The sequence below is a fragment of the Globicephala melas genome, chromosome 11 (genome assembly GCF_963455315.2).
Source record: "Globicephala melas chromosome 11, mGloMel1.2, whole genome shotgun sequence".
NCBI lineage: Eukaryota > Metazoa > Chordata > Mammalia > Artiodactyla > Delphinidae > Globicephala > Globicephala melas.
In genome coordinates, this window is record NC_083324.2 from 80,558,507 (window position 1) to 80,574,054 (window position 15,548).

General features: G+C 39.7%; 3 non-coding genes across 3 annotated transcripts; 2 read left to right on the forward strand and 1 right to left on the reverse strand.

Moving 5' to 3' along the window:
- The first annotated feature begins 3,018 nt into the window (after window positions 1–3,018).
- TRNAL-CAA (transfer RNA leucine (anticodon CAA)) lies at window positions 3,019–3,125 on the forward strand. Its single transcript has 2 exons — window positions 3,019–3,056; window positions 3,080–3,125. It is a non-coding gene; the product is annotated as a tRNA-Leu (tRNA).
- A 5,187-nt stretch (window positions 3,126–8,312) lies between these two features.
- LOC115848833 (U6 spliceosomal RNA) lies at window positions 8,313–8,417 on the forward strand. The gene has a single exon (XR_004037844.1). It is a non-coding gene; the product is annotated as a U6 spliceosomal RNA (small nuclear RNA).
- A 2,342-nt stretch (window positions 8,418–10,759) lies between these two features.
- Window positions 10,760–10,832, reverse strand: TRNAR-CCG (transfer RNA arginine (anticodon CCG)). Its single transcript has one exon. It is a non-coding gene; the product is annotated as a tRNA-Arg (tRNA).
- Between the last annotated feature and the right edge of the window lie 4,716 nt (window positions 10,833–15,548).

Genomic DNA, 15,548 nt, shown 5'->3' on the forward strand with positions numbered 1-15,548 from the left:
GAAAGCTTAGTGTACCAATGGTGGGTGGATTGCTTCTTCACAAATGCGAGACAATGATTCTTTGATTCAAATACACAATTAACCAGTGTTAATTGTGCCCCGGCTGAACTTGACTATTGAGAATACAAGAGAACATGACCCTGTCCTTGGAAAAGTTAATAAAGTCAATTAAGAGGAGAAAAAATAACATGAAAAAGTGGAGATCGACAAAAGACCATTTGCGGATAAGTAAAACATTGTGTGCTGTAGGAGACCTCATTGTGGACCACGGTAGTGGGAAGAAGCTGAACACTTAGGTCTAATTTCTTCTTCAGTGCGCTTTTTCTTGAGGCTGAGAGGCTGGTACCTAGTAACTTGGTCCTGCAATAAATTTTGACTTGATCATGTAATTAAATCACTACACTCCTGAACCTCCTTTAACCCAGCAGTTTTTCTTTTGACAATCCATTTGTTTAATTTTTTTAAACATCTTTATTGGATTATAACTGCTTTACAATGGTGTGTTAGTTTCTGCTGTATAACAAAGTGAATCAGCTATATATATACATATATCCCCATATCCCCTCCCTCTTGCGTCTCCCTCCCACCCTTCCTATCCCACCCCTCTAGGTCACAAAGCACCGAGCTGATCTCCCTGTGCTATGTGGCTGCTTCCCACTAGCTATCTATTTTACATTTGGTAGTGTATATATGTCCATGCCACCCTCTCACTTCGTCCCAGCTTACTCTTTCCCCTCCCCGTGTCCTCAAGTCCATTCTCTACGTCTGCGTCTTTATTCCTGTCCTGCCCCTAGGTTCTTCAGAACCATTTTTTGGTGTTTTTTTTTCAGATTCCATATATATGTGTTAGCATATGGTATTTGTTTTTCTCTTTCTGACTCACTTCACTCTGTATGACAGACTCTAGGTCCATCCACCTCACTACAAATAATTTCGTTTCTTTTTATGGCTGAGTAATATTCCATTTTATGGCTGAGTAATTTCTATGTGAGGTCTTTGTGAAGAATAATGAGAAAGCTCAACCAAACCAGTGTAGATTATTCTAGGGGAAGTGACTTTGCTAGGATATTAACAAAGTAGCTTAGATTTCATATTGTGCAAACAATACATGAATATGACAATATTGCCCCAGGTACAGTTCCACATAAAACAGTCAAGAGATTCATTTCAAGGTTGGAAATTAAAGCCTGTTATTTGGGACTTCCCTGGTGCGCAATGGTTAAGAATCTGTCTGCTAATTCAAGGATACACGGGTTCGAGCCCTAGTTCGGGAAGATCCCATATGCCCACCACAAGTACTGAGCCTGCACTCTAGATAGAGCCCACGAGCTACAACTACTCAGCCTGCGTGCTGCGACTACTGACGCCGGAGTGCCTAGAGCCCGTGCTCCGCAACAAGAGGAAACACCGCAATAGGAAGTCTGCGCATCACCAAGAAGAGTAGCCCCCCCCCCCACGCAACAACAAAGACCCAGTGCAGCCAAAAATAAACAAACTGCACTTACCAAAATTGAAAAAACAAATAATTTTTAAAAACTGGATAAACTGATCTAGTGATTCCACTTCTAGAAATAATTATGGATATTTGAAAATATTTATGCAAGGATGTTCTTTGGAGTATGTCTCATGAAAATGAAAAAAAATAATCGTATGTTCAACAATATCCATTCGATATGGGATAATTGCAGTACTTTGCAATTTAAAAAATTATAAATTTTTAAGAAGTTACAGTCGCCTCGTCGGGAATCACTTGCGGGACAATTATAGCTTATGAAAGAAAACAGAGCAAATCTCAAATCTTGAGGGGAGGGAAATTAGGAAACTATTTTCCCCTATACTTCTCACTCCCCATTTTCTCTATCAAAAATAGCATATGAAACCAAGGGAGTCTAGAAATCTCAGGTTCTACCGAAATTAAAACTATTTCTTTTTATGCAGAAAACAGAACTAACGTTTGCCATACATAAAGAAAAAGGAAAACCTTTGTGTATCAATAAACACAAAAGGTAACCTATCGGGACAAAATCTACTTAAAATTCCCAAATCTATGTTTCTACTGTCTGAACTTAACAGCCCAAACACAGCAGTTGAAACAAGTGAGTCAAATATACTTTTTGAGTTCCTACCATGTATGCCAGGCACGGTCCTGGGCAGGCACTGGGCCTACAAAGGTTATTTTCGCAGTTTCCCTGACCCCTAAGGACTCTCAATCTAGTTGGAGGAATGATTTCTTATTTTTTAGTCTCAGGATTTCATTAAAATATGTGACCTTCCAGACTCAGAGCTCAGATTACTTTGCACAAAGCTGAGAAAGCTGGAAAAGTCTGAGTCAGGAGATGTGGCACGTCCCTCATTTTCTCCCCGCTATCCCCCTTAAAAATCGCCATTTTATCCACGACCTGGCAACGGACGCCATGGAGACTTTCACTCCGGAATATCTGTGAGTGACCAGGAAGGTCAGGAAGCAAGCGTGTCGCTCCCAGAGTTTCTCTGGACCTGGGACAGGTCAATCCCTTGGGGCAGAAACTGGCTTTGTCAAGTCTACACCGGCGGGAGCTGTCGCGCCCTACAAGGATTTTCTCAGGCTGTTCCTCGGCTGTCACTTTCGGAGCCCAAAACAAACACTTCTCGAGTGGCAAGGCAGATCTGGGGACGAAAAGGAACCTAATAGAGAAGATAAAATGGTTCATGCCCTAGAATCGGGGTCTTTTGCTACATTTTTGGTGATGTTCCTCACTGTCTTCAAAAGAAAGCAAGCCTAGGGCGAGGCTAACTACGCTCAACATTTCGGTAAAGATTAGAGGCTGGAGAACCCACCAAGCGACCTGAGCTAAATGATGTTCTTTTTTCCCTTCCCTCCCGAAATATGAGCTGTCGTCCTTTTCAGTCCACAGGTGGCCTTTTATTCTCGGAGCGTTAGCCGGCGACTCGGACGTAAACCCTTCTCTGGCGTATACGTCACAGAGACGCTGCTGTTTGTGTCTATTTCAATAGAAAATCTCGCCGCTTTCGTAGGGTGTCAGGATGGCCGAGTGGTCTAAGGCGCCAGACTCAAGCTGAAGCTTCCCTACGTTGGGGATTCTGGTCTCCGTATGGAGGCGTGGGTTCGAATCCCACTTCTGACACACTCTTTTTTTCCCTTCCCCTAATTTCCAAAACAAAAATACTGACAAGAGCAATATGTATAAGCAATTTATCAACTCACTGTGTTAAAAACTGACTTTCAAAAATTTCTCACAGGGACTGTTAACGCCAAAAATATTAAAAGCTGAAGCATCGCGATATTTTTTGGAAGCCACGCTATTTGGAGCGAAAACGCTTAATAAAGACCGGAGAGTACTACAAGAGGTTGGTTTTTCTGAGGCATCGCGAGATAATCTAGAAACAGCGAGTTTTGGGAACCCAGATAGTTCCCTTCGCTTTGGTGCTGGAGGAGAAAGGGGGCAATGGTCCGGTACCCTGCCTGCTTATTTATCCGGCTCATCCACTTTGTTGCAGACCCAGGCCCTGCCCTGAATACTTCCTGTAGCACTTTGCTACCAACCCCACTCCCCTCTGGCTCATGGCAGTGCTGTCTGCAAAGAAATCTTATATAGATCCTCCGGTCTCTTCTCCATTTTCAAAAGTCATGTACTAGTTCTCAAACATTTCCTTTGTAAATTATGCACATTCACACTCACGTTGGCGTCTGATAATTATTTTGTTTCCTCAGTCAAAACTGAGTGCCGTTGTAACTCCTGAATTAAATGTGGAAGTTATACTTTCCTCCTCCAAATCTAACCACCATCAGTATTTTACTATATTTCTTACACTCCTGTTTTCTCTGCATTCGTGTATATATATTCATAAATATTTTGTTCGTTTTTACAGAAATGCAGTCACACGAAACATACCATTCTCTCACACATTATTTCGCTTAATAGATCTTGAGCTCTTTCCACGTGAACACTTAATCTTTTTCCTTACAAAGGAAATGTTGCAAATCATTCCACAGGATAGGTAGATCCTATTTCATTTATCTACTTTTTTTTTTCTCAACGTTCGCTGTATTTATAATTACCATTCTTTCAACAAATATTTAATGAGTGCTTATTATGTACCAAGGGATGCGGCCCTGGTGCTGTGGCAGTAGAATAGAATAGGGTAGGATAGGATAGAATTAAATTTTAATTTAATGTTAAAGACAGTAAAATAAGTTTATACCCTGTGTTGCTTATATTCCAGTCAAATGACTGATTCTGCCTCAGGAACACCACATTCCAAGATTCCCTTATCTCTCAGGAGAAGAATATACACATCCCAGATCTTGAGACTAAGTATTTAATGCCAGCAATTGAAGATTCATATATACATGACCATGTATTTCTCTGTCATTATGACCACTCATGACTACTCATTTGAGCTTTGATTTTTATCCTAATAGTCAAAATGCAAGAGACTAGGCAGGTGAAAAGAAAACCTAGTTTATTTGACAATTAAATTCTCCAGAGACATTCATCAGAGACAGATCCAATTGTTTGATCTGAGAGGTCACATTCTGAATTCAGATGGCTGGAACCAAATGGTTTCAAGTACTACCAAACATGCTCAGCTCCCTGCAGTTCTTAAATTAACTGTGGTTAACTGAAATATGAAATGAAATATAAAAGCTTAAGGAGGGGAAATCGATTCTCACAAGACTTCTATTATTTTTATTAAACACATAACTGTACAGGGCATATTATATCATATACATGTATATCCACTGCCTAATAAAATCATTTTCAGAGGAGCAGACAAGTGTATCTATGAATACTCTGGAAGAATGTGTATCTTCTTTGGAGAACTGGGTGAACTGAAAAAAGTCAGGAAGATAGTTGAGGCGAAGAGATAGCAGCTGTTTCTCTTGGAGAGTTCTAGAAGAAAAAAAGAAGCAAGGATGCTATCATAAATGACTTTTCATATGACTGTGATATTGGATATTTAAAAGGTTGATTTTAGTTTAAAAAAACACACAATTACAGAATTTTAACAAAACTACTTTTTAAGAGGAAATTTCCCGTTTCACTTGCAAGTGCCTCTTGGAATTATTGAGAAGATACTCCACCACTTCATTCATCCTCTTCTTTGCCCTCCCCATGGGAAGAGAAAACTGAGTAAGAGTCAATAAGGGTTTTTACCTTCTTTGACCCACATTTCTCTTTTGGGTGGCATTAATGTTCAGCTGTCCTTTTGTGGTCTCCCTCAGCCCTTTGCTTTGGTGGTTTCTAGGTGTACCTGTGTCTTCACGAGCTGCCAGGTGAGTGTGTCTTCTGGGTTCCAGGTGTAGGCATGGTAAGAGGGAGTAGAGAAAGTCTTTTCTAGCTTCAGATCCAAACCATGTTTTTCAATCTACATTTACCCCCCACAGATTTGATATTTTATTTCTGCCACTAGTGAATATGCCTCAATTGTTTCCAAATTGTTAAATGATACTTTTTTAAAAAAGGTAAAATTATGACTTTCACACTAATGAAAACAAATATATGTCAAAGACTACTTAATTCATGAAAAATGTAACAACCAGTAAGATGTTACAACTGGTTCAAAAGAAAATTCAAAATATCACATATTTATAGACAATTGTAATGTTGGAATAAATTTACAAATGGATTTTTTTAACCTGTCAATTTCAGGGCAATGATCAATTGCATTCCACTAAACACAGTTCACTTGCATTTCTGTGGATGAAAATCATTTGCACTATTATCAGTTTTCTACAACTTAAGAGTTGTAAGAAACCTCAAATCTATGAAAGTTGTTCTTATGGACTGAATATGTTCCCTCCCCCTCCCCCCAATTCGTTTGTTGAAACCCTACCCGCTAATGTGATGGTATTTGGAGATGGGGTCTTTGGAAAGTAATGAGGATTAGATGAGGTCTACCCTCATGAAAGGGATTAGTGTCCTGAGAGAGCTTACTTCCTCACTCTGCTCTAAGAAAACAGCCTTCTACAACCAGGAAGAGGTTCCTCACTGGAACCCTGACCTCTCGGACCACCCTGATCTCAGACTTTCTAGCTTCTAGAACTGTAAGAAAGAAATTTCTGTTATTTAAGCCATCCAGTTCATGATATTTTGTTATAGCAGCCCAATCTAAGACAGTTGCCCTAGACAAAATATTGAGTATAGTTGCCTGTGCTATACAGTAGGTCCTTGTTGGTTATATATTTTATATATGGTAGAACATTCAAGTGCTTTATATGTACGTTTTTCAGGTATTTTTATTTTCATTAACATCAGGGTAGTGATGACAAGAGAGAAAAGGAAAAATAGGAGAGGGGAAAATGACTAAAATTTCTATCTAATTCAATCACTTATGGTTTGAAGTGTTAGCCTTTGAACTTTGACCCTTGACCTATTAGTGTCTTCTGTGAAAGCTTCCTCTTTCTTACTTCCTTTCCTCCTTTTCTCATTTTCTCTCCTCCCCTTTTCCTGGTCACCTCCTCATAACTGACCTCCCCCACACCCTGACTCTTTTATCTTTAGCTGAAGGTGGTAGTCAAGCCTGAATTCTAAGCCACCTCTGAGAGTTACTCATTTTCCCTTGAGTATCGCCCATGTATATGTACACATGTTAATAAACTTCTGTTTGTTTTTCTCTTGTTTATCTGACTTTCATTACAGGCGACCCCGTCAAGAACTTAGAAGAATAGAGGGAAAATTATTTTTTCCTCCACTACAAGTTGTAAAATTCTACAGGCCTTTTCTGGGAGAGTCTCAACCATTGTTTCATCCATAAAAGAAGTAGGAAAGCAAAGCTAGACTGGGACCTGGTTACAGATTGTGCTGAAGAGGAAAGCAATGAACATTTGTTACAGGTTTTAGAGCCCAAGTTAATCTAGAGAGGTTGTAGGATATGAGTTAAATACAATCAAGTGATGACTTTTCAAAAGCGTCAAACTGTTGAATTCTCCTGTCATAGAAGTTGAGGAAGAAACACAGTGACTGAGTAGAACTGTGAATACTTGTGGCAAAAGGCCAAGGTTGTTTCAAGTTCTTTGGAGCTATGTTCCAAAGAACATATCATAAGACCATCTACTTCATGCTTTACTTCCAGGATTAAATGAGACAATGTGTGCAAAGTGCATAACGCTTCGTAGCACAAAGAAAGGGGTCTGTAAATGCTATGTGTAGGTAGAGAGGCAAACAACCAGTTAACTCTGGTGGTGTCGGGGAGTAAGTTCGAAAGTTTTAGCGGCTTCTCTGCTTTCGATGCAGGAAACTGAAGCGGAGGAACCACTGAGAAGGCGAGACAGCCAACGTCCTAGAGAGGACCGGGAAGTAACCTTGGTTTTTGTAGGCTAGGCTCGCTTTACGAGTGGCCTCTTTAGGATAAGTTAATTTTTACCATCCCCATCTGGAGCTGCGGGGAGGAGGTCGGATTCACTGGCCCGAAGGGTGGGGTGAGTCAGGGGTGAGGTGGTTCCCGGCTGTGTGGAGAGCTTGGAGCTCCAGTTGGGGCCCACTTTTCTGCTCTGGCGCTCTCGGACGTTTCAAACTTGGGACTTCTTTGTGGTCCTCCGCGTCGGTCAGACTCGGGTCCAGGGACCACCTGCTTTAAGGCTCGTCTGCACACTTTCTGCAGATCCTCAGCCCCTCTTCCCCTTCTCAGAGGTGGGTGGGTGGGACTGAAAGTGCCAAGCTTCTAATCTCTTGGTCTTTCTGGTGACCAGCCTTATTCTGAGTCTATCTAAGGGCACCACCCTAAGTTACCTCATTAGGATAAGAGCAAGGATAAGGATAAGATAAGGATGTGACTGACAAACCACACTCCTATCACTATGAAATCCCAAGAGTTTGAGGAGCTTTGTGCCAGGAACCAGGGACAAAGACCACATATATTTATTATACCACACTCACTTAACATTAGCAAATCCATCAGGGCATGCCCAGGCATGAGTTGGCTGGAGCTTGGTTTAGCAGAGATAAAAGTTTACAGTCATACTCCTTCAGGAAAGAGTCTCACCCAGTGACCAGTTCCAAGGTCCAGCCTGACTCTTAGGCAAGAATGAAGCACATTTCATTTGAGCCCGTAGATATTTGAAAACTTTGAAACTCAGAAGGTAGGTGAAATATTGGAAGTGTTCATTCACTGTGAGACTTCCCTTGTAAAAATAGTGTTTTGTAATATTCATGATTCCCTGCTTTCTGTCTCAGGAAAAGATGCTCATTATATCCAGAAAGGTTTATAAAACACATGATTGTGTACTAGCTAAAAATTGATTGGAGGGTAATAGGGAATGAGTACCTGACTTGTTTGGCTTTTAAAGTGTGCGTAAATAATGCAGAATCATGCTCGCTTCAACAGCACATATACTAAAGTTGAAAATGATACAGAGATTAGCGTGGCCCTTGCTCAAGGATGACACGCAAATTTGTGAAGCGTTGCATAATTTTAAAAGAAATTAAAAGTGAAAATATCAGTAAATGGGAGTTTGACTAAGCTATCCTCAGAATGATACATTTCATCCTAGCCACTGAGTTCATATGATGCACCTAACCAATACTAACCAGTGTAAAGCATGTCTAAGATTTAAAAGGTGAAGTTAAAATTCAACTAAATTGTGGATAGCTCCAGCTCAAATTTAAAAAGATACTTTAAAAAAATGTGGAATACCCAGCATAGAAATTAGGTTCAGTGGGGACCAAACTATAACCACTACAACACAGGCCCAGTATCTCCACTGATGAGTAGATATACAGTTGTCCCCTGCTATCCATGGAGGATTGGTTCCAGGACCCCAGTGGATACCAAAATCGATGGACACTCAAGTTCTGTATATAAAATGGCATAGTTATTTGCTTATAACCTATACACATTCTCTTACATACTTTAAATCATCTCTAGATTACTCATAATACCTAATAGAGAGTAAATGCTATGTAAGTAGTTGCTGGTGCATGGCAAATTCAAGTTTTGCTATTTGGAACTTTCTGGAATTTTTTTCAGAATATTTTTGATATGGAGTTGGTTTAATCCATGGTTGCAGAACCTGCAGATATGGAGGTCTGACTGTAAATGAGATGAGTGTGGTACACCATCAGAGCGTTCCTAGGAAGGCAGTAGTACAAGTCGCCAAATCTGATTTCTCTTTGAAATTTAGTAGAGTATTCAGTTAACTCATCAGCTCTAGTATCATTCGGTGTCTTATAAATTTGTTGTAGTACGGTAGCACTTTATTGAAATGACACATTGAAAATTCCTATTTTAACCCCATTTCATCCATTTTTATTACAGAAATCTCCCTTTCATGGAACATGAGGTGAGAAAGAGACTATATTTCACCACTTAAAATAGCATGCCTGTACTTCTCTGGTGGTGCAGTGGTTAAGAATTCACCTGCCAATGCAGGGGACACAGGTTTGAGCCCTGGTCTGAGAAGATCACACATGCCATGGAGCAACTAAGCCATGTAGATCTGGACTATGTATCTTTGGTGAACTTTATGTAACTTGTCACCGTGTCATTTTGATGAATGATCCTTTGTCTTGAAAATGTATATAACTGTATCACTGACCTCTAACAAGCAGAACAGTCCTCAGAATTTTCTGAAAGACTGTCTCCCGGGTTATAATCCTTATGTTGGCCTGAATAAAATTCTCTTTTTCTTCTTTAGATGGACTTGATTAATTTTTCATCTACATTTGTATAAGTGGAATCATACAGTATTTGTCTTTTTGTGACTGGTTGATTTCACTTAGCATAATGTCTCCAAGGTCTATCCATGTAGTAGCATGTGACAGAATTTCCTTCCCTTTTAAGACAATAATATTCCATGGTATATACCATATTTTGTTTATCCATTTATCCTTCTAAGGCTGTTTGGGTTTAATTTCACCTCTTGGCTATTGCGAATAATGCTGCTATAAACATGGGTGCAAATATCTCTTTGAGACTCTGCTTTCAGTTCTTTTGGATATAATACCCAGAAGTGGAGTTGCTTGCCGGATCATACCATAGTTCTATTTTTAAATTGTTTGAGGAACCTCCCTGCTGTTCAGATCCATTTATGGCATTTGCACTCTTGCTAAAACTAAACCTATCATGGCTACATAGAAGTTGCTCCAGAGTACAGTTCAATTGGAATAAAAGCCTTTAGGCTTCTCTCTGAGATTGCTATTTGGGAGGTAGAGGCCGTTATATTTAAGGTAGCTAATGAAAATCTGGAGAACACCTATTTCAAACCATTCAGAGCCACAGTAGTAGAGAATCCTAGCAGACACCTTGTTTCCAGAAATTTAACTCACCATTACCCCCATTTAATTGATTTTTTTTAGTGACCCCTTCCCTCCACCCCACCACGAAAAAGTTCGGTATTTTAACTTTGAAAAGACCAAGTGCCTTCATATTCTCAGCGAGTTAGCACTATTATTCCTTATGCCAGGAATAATAAAACTCTGTTTAAAGGAGCCCCCATCCCTTATTTTTGATCTCAGCCCGTTGCTTATTTCTTTGATAGGACGTGAAACAAATTTTAGTTATTTTGTTTGTTTATTTGATTTCATTTGTTGGGTCCGGTAGAAAGTAAGCTCCTTGAGGACACGTGGTATTTCCTCCTTGTTCATTTGTAAAGTACTCGTCACACACCAGGCCTCCAATATCTAAATGTTATATAAGAGTTTATTTATTGAACTCACATCAGCAACAAGAAGGGAAAGGAAGCAAATCAGATTTTAAATATCTTCCAAGCTTAATCCAACCCGGCAGTGAATGAGACCAGCAAAGGGAAAAAAAACGACGACCACGAAGGGACTCGAACCCTCAATCTTCTGATCCGGAATCAGACGCCTTATCCATTAGGCCACGCGGCCAGCTGACGGGAGCCGTTTCTCACGTAGCGTACAAAAGGTATGTAAACAGGAGGGGGAGGGGGGCTTTTCTACCGCGGATTCTGAAGATCTAGCTAAACAAGAGTTCTCAAAATTCACCAACAGTTAAAAACTATTTCCAACACCGTCTAAAAGTTGTAAAAACTAATACATAAATGTCAGGAACTGTTAGACGGTTCATCGTTGTGGACCCTGTTGAAGTCTTTGATTAATGCCTTCGAGAGGTGGGGTAGAGAGGAAGACTTTGAGTCTAGAGCTGATGCTGCATCCCTTATGGAAAACAGCAAAGAGGAAGGAGTGAGCACAGATGGTGCATTCGGAGGGGAGTCTGAAGGGAATAATGGAGGTGCTGGAGGAAGGACAGAGATAGCCTGGAAGCTTCATAGAAGGTTCTCCTGTAAGTGCAAGGTTAGCTTAAGCCTAGAAAGGAATAGTTTATTCAGTATATATATACACACACACATATGCTTGTAGGTTTAAAAAGAACGGAGTGAATGGACGCTGTCAAGGAACTTGGTGATTTCCATGCTTGACTTGGATACGTCCCAAATTTGACTTGTTTTTGACAAGAAGATGTCCACTGGTTCGTTTATGGGTTAAGCCACAGAGCAATAGGGTTTTTTGAAAGAACCATGATCATCAAAAGTGTGGGTGGAATAGGAAAGATGTGAAACGTCCAGCCCTAGAAGTAAAGCAGTAACACTCATGTATCCATTTACTCAATGGTTTTGGTTTCTCGAAAATGGCCAACTATTTGAAACAAAACCAAATCAAAGAGAAATTTCTCCCCTCCTTTATCTTACACTCTTTCACAAAAAGACTTTTCCCCACCAACGTCTCCCATCCCTCCCACTGTTTTCTCCTACGGTATCTTCTCTTGGAGTTAACACAAAACTCAAATTATCGCCTAACCTGTCAATCAAGATTTTTGGAGAGCCTACTGTAGACTTTGACATCTCGCTCAGGGCTGGAATCTAGGGACATTGATGAGGGAGAGACTACTGAGGGTTGGGTGGAGGGTGTCCCAGAATGAGCACGAGATTTGGAGTAATAACAAGTGTGCTTCCCTGTCTTTCCAACACAAGATTATATAAACTGTTGCAGAGCAAAAAAAGTGACAAATATTTGCACTGCTGTAAAAGTAACTTTAGGATTAAAAACCTTAGAATTTACATTTCAGAGAGGAAAAGAAGAAATGAGGGAAGATATAAAGCTCAACGAACTACAGACCTGCCGTTTTCAGTTCTATTATGGACCATATTGCAGAAATGAAACCATTTGGGCACATAATTTTAAGAAAAGAACATTCTAGAGTTAGTGATTTTATTAATAATCCTTTGGCCAAGAGTGAAAATACAGACTGAAGGAATCTTAATACCCTCTACTAAACAAATTTAGAAAATTGAAGGCGGACTAGGGATACTAGCTGGGAATGAGTTTTGCATAGCAATTAAGTTGCACTCTTTGGAAACTGGTGGTTACATTCCAGAGGAGAAAACAAACTTTTGAAGTGTAAACTCTTTAATGGATTCTCTTGGATTTTCATCTTAGCAGCCATACCATTTGCAAATAAAAATTGGTCTCCCCTAACTCAGTTTTGTACTTTTTATTTCTTTTGCCTCTTCTTTGCTTCTTGTTCAAGTCTTTAATACATTTTTTAATATTAAAAAAATGGAAGTATAGTTGATTTACAATTTAATCTATTTGAGGTAATTTCTGTGTATGATGTAAAGTAGTGCTCTAGTTTCATTCTTTTGCATGTGGCTGTCCAGTTTTCCCAACACCATTTATTGAAGAGACTATCCTTTCCCCATTATATATTCTTGGCTCCTTTGTGTGGGTTTACTTCTGGGCTTTCTATTCTGTTCCACTGATCTAGGTGTCTTTTTTTTATACCATACTGTTTTGGTTACCATAGCTTTGTAATATAGCTTGAAGGCAGGAAATGGATGCATCTAGCTTTGTTCTTCTTTCTCAAGATTGCTTTGGCTATTCAGAATCTTTTGTGGTTCCATAAAAATTTTAGGATTGTTTGTTCTTTTTCTGTGAAAAGCACCATTGGAATTGTGATAGGGATTGCTTTGGGTAGTATGGACATTTTAACAATATTCATTCTTCCAAACCATAAGCAAGGCATATCTTTCCATTTATTTGTGTCTTCTTCAATTTCTTTCATCAGGGTCTTATAGTTTTCAGGGTACAGGTCTTTCACCTCCTAAGTTAAATTTATTCTGAGGTATTTTCTTGATTGGTGTTTTAAAGAGTGAGTAAAAGTGAAGGTCCAAAAATAATAATATAACTTCATATATTTTGCTTTAACTGAAACATCACCAATCTTTTGAAAAGAGAGAGGAGAAATTCCTTATAAGTTTCTTTCATCATATAAGTTTCTTTCACACTTAAAATGTGTCTGGTACAGATTCCAGTTTCTATTTATTTCAAGGGAGTGAGAACTTCAAGATGTTTTGAATCTCAGTGGAGAATCCTCTTAGATTTTTATATTTCCTCCCTTCTTTGTTCATGGTGATATTGCATTTTATTAATAATTGCTGCCTTTATATGCAATCTTTGCAGCTTTAAAAATTAAGGTTAAGCTACTAACGGGGTTCAGGACATGCTACCTCAAAATGTGGTACCTTGGTATATTGAATATTTAAGCTGAAGGAGTTTGAGAAAACAGGTTATAAAACTCTCAGGTGGAGGTGCTTTCCCTATACCTGGAGGAAAAGAGCATCCTTACCTCACATCCCCTACAGATAGAACTGTGATTTCTCTGCTCTTTCTCTGTAATTCTGATCTTTCACCTGTTTGTTCCATTTAATCCAAAATCTCTTTCCCCTTCAAGAGCAGTTACATTTTTATTCTTCCAAATACATGTCTTTTCTGTCATTTCCATGGTTCCTTGGAAGGGCAAGAGATAGTACCTACCTGCCAATCTCCTTGCCCTAGCCCATGCCTTCCCTGCTCTCTTTTACTTTTTCTCCATCCTTCTTATCCCCCAGTTTTAATTTCTTCAAAAATTGAAGACATTTTAAGGGGTTATTGTAATAGTTCTTTGGCTGATGAATTCACAAGCAACATTTGTTGGGTGGAGTATCAGTTGTGAAAGCATGTGCTGGCATGGGACATTGACACGGTGGGGGTGTCCTATTTTCAGCACTCTGGAAGATTTATTTTCCCAGCATGGGCTGGCAGCATGGAGCAGTTGATTTTTTACCCAAATTGATTCTAAGCAGGGAAATCATTTTAATTTAATCACTTTAAGCTCCGTCCAGCAGCTCTACGTAAGGATCATCACTAGAGATTACTTGAGGGTGGAAGATATGACTTCTCTTTCTGTGAGCTGCGTACCCCTTGTTTCATGGTGGAGGTGATTCCATGCATTCCACCACATCTACAGTTACTTCCTCCACTGAAGTTTTGAATTCCTCAAAGTCATCCATGAGGGTTGCATCAACTTCTTCCAAACTCCTGTTAATGTTGATCTTCTGACCTCCTCCTAGGCCATGAATTTTCTTAATGGCATTTAGAATGGTGAATCCTTTCCAGAAGATTTTCAATTTACTTTGCCCAGATCCATCAGAGTAATCACTATCTATGGAGTGGAATCTTAAACCAGTCAATCTGGAATTACCTAGTCAACACTAGTGAGATAATCTGCCTGATAGACCCCTGCCATCCTCCAAAGGAAGGTGACCTTGCCACAAACAATCCACTCTTTGCTAGTAACATCCTTGTCCTGCCCCCTCCTGTCTGTAAAAGTCTTTCACTTTGTACAGCACTTTGGAGCTTCTTTCTATCTGCTAGATGGCATGCTGCCTGATTCATTAATTGTTGAACAAAGCCAATAAGATCTTTTAAATTTATGCAGTTGAATTTTGATTTTTAACAATGTCTAAATTCAAAAATTTTGTTTTTTTCTGAAAACCTTGTAAAGCATAAGCATTTTTCTACAGTCTGTCTTCTCACCCTCTGCCTGGGAATCCCAACCAAACATAAAAACAAGCAAGCAAGCAAAGTCAGTGTTTCCCACTGCTGTCCCAGCAACCCAGGTCTAAGCAGACAGCGTCCTTCTTTAACACTCAACACTGTTCCCTGACAACCACATAGATTGGTTTCCCTGCTGCACTTTAGAAAGACACCTATATTTGGTTACATAACTTCCAACAGTAGGGGATGAAAAATAACTTTTCCTCTACCTTCTAAGGTCTCAGCTGAGCCCCAGTAACAAAAGACAGATTAAGGAAAGAGCAGACATATTTATTAACGTGTATATCTCATATACACATGGGAGACACCCAGGGAAATGAACAATTCTCAAAGAAGCAGCTTAGAATACATGCTTAACTATGATCTTCAGCCAAAAACAAAGAAAGAAGTACGTGAGGAGTTGACCTAGAAAAGCATGGTAAAGGAGGGTACGGTTTGTTATGCAGATTTAAGTCAGGGCCTTCTCCACTGATGAGATTCTCTTATAAGGTTGTGAATTTTGGTCCCAGGAACCATCAGCAAAATCTGAAGACCTGTTAGAACTGCAAATTCTCGGGCCCTACCCCAGACCCACTGAATCAAATTCTGGGGATGATGTCCTCAATTTATATTTCAACGAGCCCTGCAGATGATTCTGATGCACCTAAAGTTTGTGAATGACTGGACTAGTAGGACCAATGCCTTCTGCTCTCTCACCTTAGAGCAAGG